The sequence below is a fragment of the Homarus americanus genome, unplaced genomic scaffold, assembly GCF_018991925.1.
Source record: "Homarus americanus isolate GMGI-L3 unplaced genomic scaffold, GMGI_Hamer_2.0 scaffold367, whole genome shotgun sequence".
Taxonomy (NCBI): domain Eukaryota; kingdom Metazoa; phylum Arthropoda; class Malacostraca; order Decapoda; family Nephropidae; genus Homarus; species Homarus americanus.
The window spans coordinates 1632901-1646515 of record NW_024743709.1 but is presented as its reverse complement, the minus strand read 5'-3'; positions in this window follow the sequence as shown (position 1 = coordinate 1646515).

The window sequence follows — 13615 nt, the reverse complement described above, 5'->3', positions numbered from 1 at the left end:
TCACAAGTAATATGGATACTAAAATACAGAGGCGATCATAGGGGTGAGGGGGGTTGTTCCTGCCCCCCCCCCCCTCCCCCTCCTCCCCTCTCAGAACGTAAATTTGCAACTTTGCATAATTCTTGAAAAATAGGCAAACAGATTTAAACTATATTTCTCACAAAAGTTTCCTAATTTTCCATGAGAAAACATTTATTCCCATCTTACCTCAGCCACACGCTTTCTTCTTCCCTAAACTAAGATTATTTTCCCACCATTTTTGCCAATTTTTAATTTTTCCCATGAATTTTGCAAACTTTCATAATGTATTTTTTTTCTAAGATTTCCTCGGCATGAAGGAGACTTTTTCTTTATTTACATCCTTTGGTTAGGTTAGGTTACTGATAACATTTTTCAACACTGAAATGTTTACAAAATCTAAAAACACAAAATATAACATCAAGTCGAGGAAACATCTAAAGGAAAACACCCAAAAACATAACAATTCTAAAGCAAATTAGACTACAGGGTCGTTTGGTCCATGTAAAGATTTCCCCACAATAATAAAATAACAAAACAAAAAACCACCGACGAATCCCTCAATTACTAAGCTAAACCAATTAAAACACGAGAGACTTTCAGGGATGGATATTTAAACCAGTAACCAACGCTGAAACACAAACAAAAGTGAGGGAGGTTTTATAAAATTACAGCTGGTGGTCAAGGATATACGATACATACACGAGAACAACACATACATGACGATACATACACGAGAACAACACATACATGACGATACATACACGAGAACAACACATACATGACGATACATACACGAGAACAACACATACATGAGAAAAAGAGTGATACATATATTTAGTATACATAAGGGGAAAGGTCTCTGGATGATGACAAGAGTTACTGTAGCAAGTTTTGAGAGAGAGAGAGAGAGAGAGAGATTTAATGTAGTATAGTGAGTAATGGTAGTTAGTTTCAGATGACCAGCTCTAGATTTTTTTTTTTGAGGCCAATTATCGAGAAGGTTATATAGATAATGAAAGTCGACCTTGTCAAGATTCCCTCACTCAACTTTCCAGGCTTCCCGTCCCTCACTGTCTGTCTGTCTGTCTGTCTGTTCCTTATCATCCACACGCATCGAATTTCTCAAACATGTGAGATATTCCTACACGCGAACACCGGGAAGGGAATTTACAGAAGCAAATTAATTCTATCATGGCTAGAATCATGAATCAAAAAGTAACATGTTAGCTGCAGCGACAGAAATAGTTTGCATACTTTGAAAGAAAAGCTTCGGGGTATCAAAAGTTTGGGTGTGTCGCTGGCTGGGAAATAAAGTTAGAATAATTACACCTGAAGTCATTAGAGTCGACTTGGCACTTAGGAAAAAAAGTAAATAAAAGACGTATTTGTCATATTAGTTTGGAGTTAATGCTCAAGATTACAACACAAGTATTTCATATCACTTTTATCTAGACACTTACACCAGCAAGGAAGATGCAACACTAAATATCTTTCCTCAACCAACAGTATTTTTTCCTCGAGGAGAAATTTGTTTATCCGTGAAATCCCAGAGAGGTGAGGCCCACTACCCAATAGTCTGTGTGGCTTATAGGTGGAGTGGGTGGACTGTACAGCTTAAAGTAGAATGATATAAACTAAAACAGAGACTCGGAGCTTGGGTTTATATACAGCTAATATATAAATGTTAATAAAACCTCATGACACTAAGTTACTGCCCACAAGGTCAAATCATCCCTGGTAGAAGGACACATTTTTTGCGTACTTTCTGCTCTCTTTCCACACCTGGACACTTGGTATATTTTAATATTAAGCTTAATTCAGATAAGCTTTCATTTAAGTGAGAACCTAGATACACACTTTGATTCAAACAATATTTAATCTGAAAGAAAGTGTTAGTAACTACTAATGCTTAATAGAAGTTTAGGTGCAAGATCACAGGTATGAATTGGGTCCTATAACACACTATAGCTTAATATCCTCAATACAAGAGAATAGCATTAGTATTCAAACATTCTCTGAAACAATTTGGTGGAGTTGAGAGCACGTAACTAGGTGCCATGTTCCCTAAATTCAATCAAATATAATTAATAAATAATTGCAATTTGGTACTGGGAGTTTGATTACTGGTGAAATTTCATAAAACTTAAGAGATGGCCAACTAAAACTTTTCTTGGCTATTGGGTGATTGGGCACGGAATGACTCTATGTAGCATCACACACACACACACACGCACACGCGCACACACACACACACACATAGGGTATACGTACATGCTGGGAAAAAACACAATATAATCACCCGGTATTATCTAAAAAATTTAATGAATTTATCCCCTTTAACTCCCTCGCCAGCCGGCCACTCCTGCACCACCTCCAGACATTATCTACTGTACACCATTGGGTAATATCTACACTACCAAGGAGTATCTACACTACCAGGGAGTATCTACACTACCAGGGAGTATCTACACTACCAGGGAGTATCTACACTACCACCTATAGGCTCAACTCACCCACCCAGACTACCCGATGTAACGCAACCGCTCAGCAGATGTCAATATGCCTGTGCTGTAATGTGTCGTGGTGTACCGTGCTGTGCCGTGCTGTGCCGTGTGTGTCGTGCTGTGTCGTGCTGTACTGTGCTAACTCTAATAAAATACATAGCTTGCATTATCTGTTCAAGGCTAAGAGTATCAAAAAGGATTAGCCTCTCACTGTCACCGGGATTGCGTTGTTTACCATATCAAGTTAAAAGTCCTCTCACTGGCGAATCTTCTTTTGATGACGTCTTGCTGTTATCATATATACATTTACTCTTTCAAAACTGTATCCCGTTTAATAACAGGACAACCAAAAACTATCTAATCTAACAACTTCTCCTTCATTGATTGGTATTTAATGACGCTCAGTGGTGTGAAATGTGTTCTGTTGTGTTATTGAACTCATGGGAAAATAATACTTGCACACACACACACACACACACACACACACACACACACACACACACACACACACACTCACCCAGTTCTCTTCTCCATTGCCATTCATTTATCTCTCCCTGTCTCCCTTTCTATATATTTTCATCTCCTTTTTCTTTTCTTCACATTTCACTATAAAATTTATCTTATTTCTCTTCCAAACTCATTTAATAAGTTCTGTATTTTATTCCCAAATCGAAAAAACAAAAAACAAAAAACAACAGAATCATCTTCAAACAACAGCTGACTCACCTTACATATACAACGAGGATAATTACTCATTAACTTTTAACTTCTCGTCCTAACTCTTGCTATTCACCTTTCTCACTAACTATACCACCATCCATCTTGGAGATTTTATAATTTCCTTAACGTAATAGTTCTTCCTACTTCAGCTAAGACAAATTTAAGATAAGTTTCGGTCTGCCTAAAGAAATCTGGACCCACGAATTCCCTATCTTCACCATTAAGGCCCCCCTCGACTTGGTCAGGATTTCCCCCACCGCTTCCCCTACCACGTCTACCATCCAGTTAATATTTCCCCTACCAGCCCACCACTACGTCATTTACCAGCCCACCAAATCCACTACCAACCCACTAAAAATATCCCCCCACCAACCTATCTACACTAGGAATAACACCCCCCTCTCCCCCACTAATAACTAGGAAAAGGATGAACTACTATGCCACACTAGTTTTCAATAGCAACACAATAAAATAGCAACATTTTCCCATTAAACAACACTCAAAACAGCGCACTATGCAATTGGACAAAATCAACGAGAAATTCCCTTGACAGCTACCACATCACAACAACACAATGAAGCCCGTATATCTCTAGGAATATTTTAATAATAGTAATACCCAGCTGTAGAGTCAATAAACACCTACCATCACTGTAGCAGCAATATCTACCTCCTACCATCACTGTAGCAGCAATATCTACCTACCATCACTGTAGCAGCAATATCTACCTCCTACCATCACTGTAGCAGCAATATCTACCTACCATCACTGTAGGAGCAATATCTACCTACCATCACTGTAGGAGCAATATCTACCTACCATCACTGTAGCAGCAATATCTACCTCCTACCATCACTGTAGCAGCAATATCTACCTCCTACCATTCACTGTAGCAGCAATATCTACCTACCATCACTTTCTTAACGCTTATCACCTACCATCACTGTAGCAGCAATATCTACCTACCATCACTGTAGCAATATCTACCTCCTACCATCACTGTAGCACCACCACTCAAAGCTACAGATAAGGTGTATCCACTACAAGAGCACCACTCGAGACTAGGGCTGAATGGTTGATTGGATTCCAGATAAAACGCCGGAGGTTGAGAGGGAGAGGCAACACACACACACACACACCCACACACACACACACACACACACACACACACACACACACACACACACACACACACACACACACACACACATACTGTAACAAAACAACAATGGCGAAAATTACCTTCAAAATATTTATATATCATTAACAGGTAAATTTCCGAAAACTAATTATGAAAAAAAAATCCTCTTAAATTTACTCTGACATTAATTAGTCACTTCAAAGATATTTACCTGAGTTACCTGAGTTAATTATAAATCTGTGTCAAAAGAGCGACACAACAGGTGAGTTACAAGGTAGTGGTTCATTATGAAATAGATCATTATACAGTATGATGGTCGAAGGTAATAATGCTCCACCTATATTGTATTATCAAAGCATTATCATGTATTTGTAGTGATGATGAAACACTCACCTATTACAAAATAATAATAATTACAGATATAGACTGTCTTTTAGATTAGTCTGTCCCCTAACCTAACCTAACCTAACCAAACGCTAGCAAAACGCTGGGTATATGCGTCACACAGCCTCATTGATTTATGTTTCGATAAATATGAAAAATCGCGGGTTTTATGTCATTTTAATGTTGCAGTAAAATTTTCAAAATTGTGTATTGTTGGTGGGGAAAGAGACGGCCAATTAATAGCATTATGGGGGAAATAATTGCGTTCTCAGTCCCACATCCAGTCACCGAACTCTTGTCACTTGGTGTTATGGAGTCAGCGAAACAGTAACGTTTAACATGTTGATTTCTACTGAGCTTTTTCCATAGGTTAAATCTGTACTATATTTAACAACTCAAATACTTGTTGGTTTGAAAAGTTAAAAAATAATGTTTAGGTAATGGAAAAGTTTATTATTGTGTTTTAATAAGAAAAATAATTAGATGGTTTTCCATATCAAAGCTTAATTAAGAAATATAAGTTCTAAGTGTTTTTAATATATCGTAGCGAGACAGAAATTCAAGTGGATAATTTCTATATAAATTAAGAGGTGTGTGTGTGTGTGTGTGTGTGTGTGTGTGTGTGTGTGTGTGTGTGGTGTGTGTGTGTGTGTGTGTGTGTGTGTGTGTGTGGTGTGTGTGTTATTATGTGGTGCGTGTGTGTGTGTGTGTGTGCTTTAAGGAAGACTGTGAGAACCGAAAACTTTACAGGGGGGTGTTCTGGTTATACACTATAAAAATAATAAAATTCACACAAGCTATATCTCACTGTTAACACGCCCAGCCCAGCTCTCCTGACTGAGCACCACGGACAACACACACACACTGAACACCACGGACAACACTAAGTACCACGGACAACACTATAAGTACCACGGATAAATACAACTTCCAGGTACAGAGTTTACCCATCGTCACTGATAACTAGACTAAATAAATAATCCCCAAATAAATAATAACTTTACCAGGTATTATTGATTGATAAAACTCTTCATAATAATTAGTCTACGTCATTGTTGTGTGGTAAATGCTATTGGTTGGTGGTGAGTCAAATATTTTCATTTTTCCGTAAAGCATAATGGTGACATGTTGAAATTGTATTATTTTACTCTTTTCACCTACACAACCCCTCCCCTCCCCCCTCCTTCCCCCTCTTCCTTTTTCTTTTATGTTGTATAAATCTGAGGCATGTGTCAAGGTTTAGTAAATAATATATATAAAATGATCATAATTTAATGTTAAGCCTTTGTTTACATTCATACTGTGGGAGGTTTCAAAAAGTGTATAATGTTGGAAGTTATGTTTCAGAAAATTAATGTCTTTTTCAGGTTTGTTTTTATCAAATTCTCTAAGGTTTTATATCTCTCAGTGGACCTAGTTTTTTTTTTTAATTTAATTCATCCATCCCAGAGTCTCTACCTTCCTCTGGCTCTAAACTTTACCCATTAATATGTATTTTATTATCCCTTCATCCCTAATTATATGATCAATCTCATTTTTCCCTTTCTGTACATTTCAAGTTATTTTGTTAACCTTATTCTTGTTGTGATTTCCTTTACACATCTACCATCACAGCTAGAATTACTTACCTCTCTCTCTCTCTCTCTCTCTCTCTCTCTCTCTCTCTCTCTCTCTCTCTCTCTCTCTCTCTCTCTCTCTCTCAACTTGAGGTACTGTAGTTTCAAGCTGCTCTCTAAACACGCAATCAGGATATACAAAAATCAACACAAGGAGTAATGAGACTTGTAATTAAACTGTCAGTGTAAGAACTTCATTTGTCAGTATAGTGGCAGCCTGTAGTTGTATAGCACCAGTATACATATAGTACGTGAATCAGCCCACCATTTATATCACACTGTTATACACACTTTATTTGCTCTGCTTTAGGACGAGGGTTCCATGTGACACGCGCTAACAAGTCACAACAACAAAGAAGTATCATTTTTCAACAGGAAATAACAGCACTGTCTGGCGGAGGTTCCCATGTCAGCACTAACAAGGAGAAAATGGTGGGTTTGGCTGTGTGGGCCGCCTACACTATTAATCAGGATAACACAACCGCCGCTGACATTCACTCTTTTTCGGTTGACGTCAGCTTTGGAGGTCCCTACGTCAGCTGAGACTTCTTTAGTAAAATATTTTCTTTTCGCGCTTTACCCCAGTTGAGACCCTGGACGAGCGAGTCATTGCCTGTGATTAGGTGGGTGTAATTCCTTTCTTAAATGGAAAGTTATCTCAGTTAGTGAACTAAGACACGCTTTTAGAGAACCACTGGTGATACCCAGCCACTTCTCCAGGTCTATATTTGAGAGGAGGACAGGTGTCATGACCTAACATGTCCCAAGGTCAAGACTATTTACCGAGACCCTAACGAGTACCACCAACAGGTATACTCCTGTAGGTGATGTGGTAACAAGGTGTAGGGAGAAGGTCGCTCACTAGGTCAACTACACCTGGAGGTGGATAAGCCGCTTGACATAATTAACTTACACATTAGGTTCCCCCAGAGGAGTCCGTCCCCCAGCTGTCTTGGCTGTGTTTATAAACTTTCAGGAGATGGCAAACTGAGCTGCTTCCTCGCCTCCATTTTCTTGCAAGACTTCATGGTTAAAACTTTATCGTGAGGACAACTCGATTTAAATTTCAACTTTTCATTATGAACCAAATTGTATTTCCCGGTACTTGTACAAATGGTAGTTTGTTTTGCTATATAAACATAAATACAAACGACATATTCAGGAAATCATATACGACGTACTTCCACCAATGTTTTTATCGTGACAAATTCATCCCAGTAAACATGAAGAACGAAATGCGCAATCTTCAGTACAAATGTAACAATAGTACAAAGATGGAAGAACAGGCGGTAGATCCCATCCCCTAAGAGAGTTACTAGTTGTGAGCAGCAGCAACAAGACAACACAGTAAAACTCAGCTGATCCCTAGTTCCTCGTTACGTACACCACTACAGTATAATCACTTAATAGCTCCAGCGTGTGTTGGGAATATTGACTGCCCTTCTGGACCCACTACGAATATTATCTACAGTAAATTCACATTATCCTCCCATATCTCGATGTGGATTGACGCATATGTAGGTTAATATCAATATCACAATATCAACAGGATAAAAGGAGTTTGTTTATAAATGACAAATTGACCTCAAAATGGTACGGTTCCAGAAACGCTTCAACCAATTCGAGGTCATGGAGGAATTAGTGAACCATAAAGTAACGCTAAGCAAATCTTAATTATGAAAATATAGCTAAAAAAAAAGAAAGTCAAATTCCTCAATAATTATTTGGGTTGTAACTTTCCAGGATGACTTACTGATCAATCTTTTTTTCCCTTCCAAACTACTTTTTTCCCCCCCACCAGGCTACAATATTTTTTTCCCCAACCTAGAGCTGCCCAGACCACCAAATGACTGTAATATTTCCCATTTTCCTTGTTTTAAATTACTTCCCCGGCCCTAGGGATAATTTTGCCGGCCTGTGGGGTAAATCGGATTTTCCCTGATAACAAAAAAAAAATGGGGGAGAACTTAAAGATTTGTGGCTGTAAAGGGAGGGTGGGGGGAGGGTGGTGGTGGGGGAGGAGGTGGTGGTGGGGGGGTGGGGAGGAGGGGTGGTGGGGAGTCAGGTTGATAATATATAAACAAACAAGTGGCAGGCAGTGTTAGTGAGCAAAGAGTAGTGAGTTCATTCTCCCAAATTCACCTGACATCAATCAACTACCACCTGTCATCAATCGCCCACCACCTGTCATCAATCGACTACCACCTGTCATCAATCGCCCACCACCTGTCATCAATCGACTACCACCTGTCATCAATCGCCCACCACCTGTCATCAATCGCCCACCACCTGTCATCAATCGCCCACCACGTGTCATCAATCGACTACCACCTGTAAGCAAAGTTTCCTCCAGTTGTAAAAGATATGCGTTAACTTTTCAGCAGCTGTGATGGGAACGATGATTGTCAACTGTGGAGCGTGAGGACGGCCTTCACTCAAGACTTGGTCCACCAGGCACAAAGAGCAACACAAAGTCACTGAGAACTACGATGAGACATTGAATTAAAGCTTTGACAATCTGTGATACATAACACATGCCTATACGTACAGCTGTATCTCATGACGCCTATACGTACAGCTGTATCTCATGATGCCTATACGTACAGCTGTATCTCATGATGCCTATACGTACAGCTGTATCTCATGATGCCTATACGTACAGCTGTACCTCATGACGCCTATTTCTCCAGCTGTGTCAATAGTGTTCGTAATCTGCACTAACCTAACCTAATCTGTATTACCGAAAACAATACCTGGCCTTAAATTTTATTCATTAATACACTGCAAAATATAAAGAGGTCTCACATAACAATCGTCCCCTAGGATGTAATTACCACAACCAGTCAGCCAGCCAGTTAGTCAGTCAATTAATCACACGTAACTATAGCCTAGAAAATTCCTCCAGGTGTGTTAAGTCAGTTTCCATCAGTAATTTATGACCAGGTATAATTACAGAGCTGTAGTGGTGGCGATAAATTTCTATCTCTATCGCTATTATTTCCGATAAACTTAAATAATAATAGGTATGTAAGGAAGATGTTTACAGGCCAGTAAATTTAGGGCGACGTAGGCAATAGTAAAGTAGTTAGAACTGCTTTAGGAGTAATTTGCTTGAGTGATATTAACTAAAAAATAAAAAATAATTCATAAATAAAAAGATAAAACTCCTCTTTAACTTTATTGATGGCTGCTTGGGAACACTCAGTCACTATAGATCGAGAAAATACTTTGAAAAAATAAAATGACAAAAATATACAGCATCTCGCTCACCTCCGACTAATTATTCAAGGTGTGAGAGGATGGCGTGAAGAATATGCCTTTAGATAATGTCATCGGTGAGGTGGTGAAGGTTGAGGCGAGAAATGTACAAGATGATGGGGAAAAAGATGGACGTGTGTTGATGAGGATGGGGGTGGGGGTGTGGGGGGTGGGGGTGTGGGGGGTGAGGGTGGTGGAGGAAGTGTGGGGGAAATGGAGGAGGGGAAGGAGGACTATTGGTGGGTATTAGGAAGTGTTGGTGACACACACACACACACACACACACACACACACACACACACACACACACACACACACACACACACTGAAAGGATCCATTACAACTTGACTGCTAAGGCAATAAATGGAACCCAAAGTGATAAATGGAAACCTCGAATCTCAACAAATCCGTTTTCGATGTCTTAATAGAATCTTCTGTTGTGTACAAGGACGTCCTCCTCTACTCAGAACTAAAGAGGATGGCCGTGGCCGTGGACACCGTAAAAGTGGAATATGAAGTTACCCCAAAATAAGACTTTTTACGGGAGGAAAAATAAAGATCCTTGAAGTATTTTGATGTTATTATCGTTAACTGTAGAGGAGACAGAAGCGGCAGGTAGAAGCTTACAGAACCAAGACTCAACACAAAATGAACACGAAGTATAAAAATATATATACGAATAAATAGAGTGATATACAAACGTACTCACCAGAAACATGCCAAGCCACGCACAGTCATTCACAAGGAACACGTTAAGGTAAATAAATCTCCATGATAGCAACCGGAGCTAATTAGCGACCCGGAAAACGTAATAGCGAGGAAGTAATCTGTCCCTAAATCCCCACTAGGATACTCCAGGCTCTCTCAGGTGAATCCTCATTGTCTTCCGCTTAATGACCCAGCCAAACTCACCCTGACGGCCAGGTAATGAGCAGAAGTCGGTCTCGGGTTGCTGTGACCGAAATTACTGACAGACACACAGACAGAAGGGTGTTCTTGTAAGACCTGGAGGAGTCTTTGGGAGATTGGAAGGTGAGAGAGCCTGGAGACTTACGAAACTAAGATCTGTGGAGGAGTTAGGTAGAGCAAATGAAGGCTAATGGTGACAAATTACGTGGGGTTGGGATTACACACACACACACACACACACACACACACACACACACACACACACACACACACACAAGGTCCTTTCAATATGTACAAGCTGAAGAGCACCAACATTACCGGACACAAACCAATAAGACTTGTTCAGCCTGGACCCAAACTCACGTAGCAAGAGTCCAAGTTGTCCTCTGCCGCAGAATGATTCCCCAAACTTGTCTCGTTGGTTCCAAACTGTGTGACACGAGCAGGACAATCACCAAGAGGAAGTACCTAACCTAACCTAACCTAACCTAACCTAACCTAACCTAACCTAACCTAACTGTATAAATTGTGTTAGGTGTTGTTATTTTTTCTTTAGTGGTTATGAGATGTGAGTTATATAGAACTGTGTGAGATGATGATGATGATGATGATGATGATGATGATGATGATGATGATTAAGATGATGATGATGATGATGATGATGATGATGATGATGATGATGATGATGATGATGGACTTCTAACAAACACACATCGTGCAGTACCTCGCCACATACACAATACCTACTACTTATAAACACATTTGTCAGTATTACCTAAAAAAAAAATAAGAGTTTCCGGCAAACATAACAAAAAAAAATACGAAAGTTATTCTCAACTCCATCGTGTGTCAATGTCTGTCTCGAATTTATTTCCTGTGTGTGTGTGTGTGTGTGTGTGTGTGTGTGTGTGTGTGTGTGTGTGCGCCATAAGTGAGCAAGAGACAAATGACCCTAAGTTGCCACAAAACCCCCCAGATTATCCCTAAAGTAATTAAGGTTTTGTTGTGTACACCTTTCCCTCCCACGCTATAATCTGGGTCACCTGCCCTCCCTCCCTTCCCCTTCCCCTCCACAGCTCCTCCTCCTTCCCTCCTCCACAGCTCCCTCCTCCCTTCCTCCTCCACAGCCCCTCCCTCCCTCCCTTCCCTCCTCCACAGCCCTCCCTCCCTCCCCTACTCTACAGCTTAATTTGCATGACGTCTTCATTATCTACATTCTGAAACTCACCAACAATACTTAACTTTCTGATGGTTTTTATATGAGGGTGAGGGAGATGATAGTGGTGGTGATGGAGAGTGGTAGTGGTGGTGAGGAACTGGTGGTGGTGAGGAACTGGTGGTGGTGGAGACTGGTGGTGATGGAGACTGCTGTTGGTGGTGTTGGTGGCGGATAAGGGACTGAAAGGGACGAGAAGGGATCACCTGAATACGGCTTAGATGTCCCCCCTCCCGAGGCTATAGTTAACATGGTAATTATTCTGAACTATCAATAATAATATCATTACTACACATTATCATTAAAGAGTCAGATTAAGATTTTGTAAGAATCAGATGAACATTATGGAACTGTGAGAGTGAAGACCAGAAATATGACCGCCCTAACAACCCTTCACCTTTAACCTTTGATGGAAATAATTCAGAGATGACACATTACCAAGGTCAGTCAACTGCAGAATTATCGGAAAACGTTGGATCATAATTCTGAACAATGGGGTGAGATGATCGGGAGTGTGGTGAGCCATTGGTGAAAAATTCTCTCTTTCATTTTGCAGTGATCAAGTCAATAACTATTAAGGTCCTCTAGGCGTGAGGTGACCTGTACAGACGACATATAACCTTAGCCCTTGTATAAACGAGGAGCATAGCAGTTGTGTCTTTTCTAACTATGGTATTTTCGTAACTATGGTATAACGTGAGTGGACGACAGGGTGAAGACAAATGACGGTAATGAAACAATACTTCCTCAACACCACAAAGTTATGGCAAAAGTTGTCTAACACGTCTAGTATAACACCAACCAGGGGAGTAAACCATCACCCAACACCATCAGATGTGGTCACCCTGCTGCATTACCAGGCAGACGTGGCAACAATCCCACAGCATCAACCAAACGTCACAGTATTGCAGCACCAGCCATACGTTGCAGCACCAGCCATATGTGGCAGCACCAGTCATACATGGCAGCCCTGCAGCACCAGCCATATGTGGCAGCACCAGTCATACGTGGCAGCCCTGCAGCACCAGCCATACGTGGCAGCTCTGCAGCACCAGCCATACGTGGCAGCTCTGCAGCACCAGCCATACGTGGCAGTTCTGCAGCACCAGCCATACGTGGCAGTTCTGCAGCACCAGCCATACGTGGCAGTTCTGCAGCACCAGCTAAATGTGGCAGCAGTGGCGCAGCTCAGCCCCGGGATAGCCGCCTCAACGTTCACATCCGCCGCGGAACATGTGAGTGGAATTGGCCAATTTGCGAGGCTCGGCTTCTGGGCTGAAAAATCGTTATCCTGCGTCCTCTTCATGAGACACTATCTGTCCTAACTGCCAGCTGGCTCCCCGCTCCTTCTTTCTGACAGCTAACTCTCCACTCTTTACTTCTGACAGTTGGCTCTTTAATCCTTCCCTCAACCAGCTGACTCTTACCTCTTCTGACAGCAGGTTCTCTATTCTTTCCTTCTACCAAATAATCCTCACCTTCCCAGCTACTAACGGCCTCTCACTCCTTAACACTACCAGCTACTTTTCCCTCCCTTCCCTTCTGCCACTCTCTTTATCCCCTCTGCCAAATGCCATTCCCTTCTTTCCTTGTCAGCTACCACTCCCTTCCTTCCCTTCTACCAGCTTCCTCTCGCATCATTCCTTCGACCAGGTGGCACTCGTCTCCTCCTCCACCACTCCATCCACCAGCTGGTTGGCTCCTGCTCTTCCCTCTACCCCGTCTATAACCAGACACCACACTAACCTCATCGGTCGACAGCTCCTCCACAAGAATTAATCACTTGTATAGTCAACGGGGTGTCTTGACTCTAGCCTGGGATCACTGTAGTCGTGTTCAATCATA